The 4,166-nt window shown below is 48.7% G+C and overlaps 1 non-coding gene across 1 annotated transcript; it reads left to right on the forward strand.

The window, feature by feature from the left end:
* Nucleotides 1-3,820: 3,820 nt before the first annotated feature.
* On the forward strand, nucleotides 3,821-3,892 carry TRNAE-UUC. The gene has a single exon. It is a non-coding gene; the product is annotated as a tRNA-Glu (tRNA).
* The last annotated feature ends 274 nt before the right edge of the window (nucleotides 3,893-4,166 follow it).

The raw sequence follows: 4,166 nt of genomic DNA on the forward strand, positions 1-4,166 counted from the left end.
TGTGTTTGCCACCAGTTTAATCCATAGCTGAGACCGCAGGTACCAGCAGCTAGTTACAAAGGCTCAATTCCCATCGCCATCAGTGGGAGGTTATCCAGGGCTGCAGGATTTGGCCCATGGACAGTCAAGGTGCTACAGCAGTTACATTCTTACATGGTGAGTCCTGCAGCCTATTACCAAACTGCTCTGCCATAGTCTGCAGTGGGCCTGACTTGCTGAGAATCTGGCAGAAGAGTGACCCTGTAGCAGAGAAGGAAAATGTCCTCAGCAGTCACAGCCGGCAGGCGGAGGAAAGGTTTGGTTTCTTTTTAAACTTCTCTCCCTGCTCAAGCCTTTAATCGTTCCTGTGGCTCTTCTCTGAACCCTCTGCAATTTATCAGGGAAAACAACCAATGAACCAAACAAACAAACCAAACCAGGCTGTTCTGACTGATGTAACAATCTATTGCCTTCCAAGGTTGAATACAAATCAGATCATTCTGTTCACCCAAGAGTTCCACTGTAAGGGCTTTTTGTTTTCTAGTTCCAGTCAAATCCTGTGCAACAGCATCATGGTTAACTCACCACTTGGTCACTTCCCATTCACACGTTCAGAAAGTGGGCAGGTCTAAGTCTTTCCTCCCACACCAACATGAAAAAATCAGTGACAGAAAATGCCCTAAAGTGCCTCTGCTGCCTTGCACAACAGCCTGGGGAAATACACGAGGGAAAGTGCTTTCCTCTCTCCTCCTGACACCGGGTAACATCTCTGTGTGTCCTTGAGATCCTGCCACAGAGACAAGCCTTGAGGATGCAAATGACATGTTAAGGCTTCATTGGTTTGTACATTCCTTTACTCCATTAGTGATAAAGGTGCATGAACTCGAAATAATCCCGCTCTGACTTGCACACCGGAGACTATTTCCAGGCTCGCAATAAAAATAAATAAATCTTTCTTTCTAACCTGAGCAAGTTGAACCTAGAGTCGTTGCGAGATGATAAATAGAGAGCCCCATGATGACCGGGGCAGATAGTTATTAATTATAATATTTGTTATCTATGCAGCATCCAACACTCAATAAACAGGAGTCAGGCCTAAAAAATCCCAAGGGTTGCTTATGTTTAAGAACCGCTGCCTTTTGGGAGTAATGTTATTTTTTTCTTGGTTCTTCTGAGACTCTTGGGCCATGTTTTCTGGCTGAACTTGAAGGCTAAAAATGGACTTACAAAAATCGTATGGTTCCCAGATTGGGGCCCTTGCTGTGCTGGGTATTGCAGATGCCCCAACCAAGAGCAGGTGCTCCAGTTGTGCCAGGCACTGCAGAAATCCTGATGAGGGTGGTGGCCCTGATTCTGCCGGAAGTTGTACAACTCACAGGGAGAGAGAGAGTCCTCGCTGCCAAGAGCTCACAGGGGAAATGGACAAAGTGTGGGAGGGCAGTTCCCATTTTATAGAAGGAGAAACTGAGCCGCAAAGATATGGTGCAATTTGTCCATGTTTGCTCAGAGGGCAAAACTGGGAACTGAATCCAGATTTTATGAGCCACAGACTTGCCCTTAACCACAAGCCAAGCCAAGAGTTGTCGATTGCATGGCAGAGGGCCCAGTGGAAAGTTGCAGAATCTCCTTCATTGGAGGGTTATAAGAAGGGGTTATACAAACACCTGTCGGGGTGGCCTAGGGATACTTGGCCCTGACTCTTGGGGTCCCTCCCTGCCCTACCTTTCTATATGATTCTGTTGTGTGGGTTTGTGCTGTGTCGTTATTCCACACTGAGCTGTTTTGCACAGTGTCACTTTGCACTCTGACGCATTGTTTCGTGTTGTATGGTTTTTGCACTGCCTTGTGTTGTGTCGTTTTGAGCTGAGCTCTTTTGCAGTGTGTCATTTTGCCCTATGGGGCGTTCATTTGCATGGCGCTGAATTTTCGGGCTTTGCACTCCTACGTGTTGTCACTTTGTGCTGTGGAATGTCATTTCACGCTGAATTGTTAGATGTTAGATTGGGGTGTTTTCACTTTTGTTGTTGTTTATATTACATTGCGATGGCATCGAATTACAGAGCTGTACGGCTGCAAGGGCCCTGGAGAGGTCATGAAATCCAGCCCTCGCTGCTGAGGCAGGGCCAAGCAGAGATGATGCATCAGGGCCATGTGGGGTCAAGTGCCCACAGCAGCCGGCCCAGGCAGGGAGCAGAAGGAGGGAACCAGAGCCAGAGCAGGTTGTCTATGGGACCAAGTATATGGAGAGTATCCTTGACAGAGGTTTGTTCAACCTGTTGTTAAAAACCTCCAAGGACAGCGACTCCACAGACACCCTTGGGAGCCTATTCCAGAGCTTTACTACACTCAGAGTTAGAAAGCTGTTCCCAACATCTAACGTGAATCTCCCTGGCTGCAGATTAAGCCCATTACTTCTTGTCCTACCGTCAGTGGACATGGAGACCAATTGATCATCGTCCTATTTATAAAGACCAAACTTTTCTCTCTGCAATCATCTGTTAAATGGTTATTATCCCCTCTTCTTGCCTGGGGTAGAATGGAAGAGGAGAAAATCCTCTCTTAACAGAGGATGCAAATGTCAGTTTGGTCTCTCTTCATGTTTTACTGAAGCTCAGAGAGAGGAAGAAACATGACCTGCCGAAGAGCATAGAAAGTTTGTTTCATTTTGGTCTGTGACTATTAGCAGAAGAGTGACACCTAAGGGCTGTCACTACCACCCACCATGGGGCTTGGATTTATGATGGTGGGATTAAGAGCCTCATGCTCTACCAACTGGGTTAGCCGGATTTAAAGTCAGTCAACTGCCCAGTCTCCATGTAGAAGGAGCCCTGAGGGTGTTTATTTGTGAGCTGAGGTTCCCTGTCTGACATTTGCCTTCTTTCCTGGTTCGTTATGTCTCCAGCAAGCAAACCGGAGCTGTCACAAGGCTGGTTAGATGCTGCTTTCTAGACCAGAGAGCTGGGGTTGATTTAGCATGCTGTCGCCATCAGCTGGTCAGAGTAACCAGGGTGGGAGGGTGGAATTTAGGATTCTCCTACCACCAGAGGGAGGTGCTGTTGGACTCATCTAGTGGGGGAGAGTCTGAAAAAGCTTCTCAGCTCCCAGAGAGGGGGGCAGACAAGCCAGTTCCCCACACGCCACACACACATTTTCACAGGGAATCAGGTCCCCTGGGGAAAAACTCAAAAGAAGCCCAGGCCCAGGAGTGTCAGAGAAGGGAATCACTGTTTGCCTTAAGAGGTGGGTGAGGGAAACCTGCAGGTCCTTAGATCCCTCCAGCGCCTGATAGAACCATTTGTGGGGAAGGGCCGGGGAAGCCGAGGGGGACAAGGAGACGGGAAAAGGGCTTGCAGCTGTTGTGCAATCCCCATGCTCCCAGCAGAAGGATCGGGAGGGGTCAGCACTGTGGTTGCTTGTTGAGGACACAGAACTCACAAGATGGCAAAGCTCAGAGCCCCGTTACACAGAGTCAGACTGTGATCAGCTCTCACCCAGGGGGAGCAACACCCCTCCCTTGGTCTCTATGCCAGAGCTCCTATCAGCTCAGTGTCCTTCCTGCAAGAGTGGGCTGCTGAGAGGGTTGCAATGGGGTAAATGAAGGCAGAGGAGGATTGTTCCTCATGGGTTTTCTTTGTATTGCTCTGTCATCCTGCTGGAGGAAGCTGAAGCATCATTTGAGTTTGTTTCAGTGGCTTGGGTTGGGCTCAGGTTGTGACCCTGAGCACAGGGGTTCTCTGCTCTTAGCCCCTCAGGGAATGGACAATGGAGCAGCTTCAGAAAGTGGCTAGAAAGTAGCCTAAGAAAGTGTAGCATAAGTGAGAAGAAAGCTACTCTCTTCACCTCCCTAGTGGTCCAGTGGTTAGGATTTGGCACTTTCACTGCCATGGGCTGGGTTCAATTCCCAGTCAGGGAAAAGTGACTTTAAATCAAAAAAATCTTCAGTTGCAGTGTAAACAAATTGATGGGTTTTTCCTGATTTCCCCCAGTTTCTCCATGGCAGGGCTGGCACCAGAGCAGCAAGCAGGAGCCTGGGGTGGCCATTAGAAAGGGGAGGCACAAAGGCAGGTCTGGCCCTCTCAGTCCCTCTTGGAGGGAAGGACCTGCCACTGAATTGCCCCCACAAGCGGTAGTGGTAGAGCTGCGGCTGAAGTGCTGCAAATTGTGGCTTTTTTCCATTTTATTTTATT

This window comes from Mauremys mutica, unplaced genomic scaffold (assembly GCF_020497125.1).
Source record: "Mauremys mutica isolate MM-2020 ecotype Southern unplaced genomic scaffold, ASM2049712v1 001058F_np12_obj, whole genome shotgun sequence".
Classification (NCBI taxonomy): Eukaryota; Metazoa; Chordata; order Testudines; family Geoemydidae; genus Mauremys; species Mauremys mutica.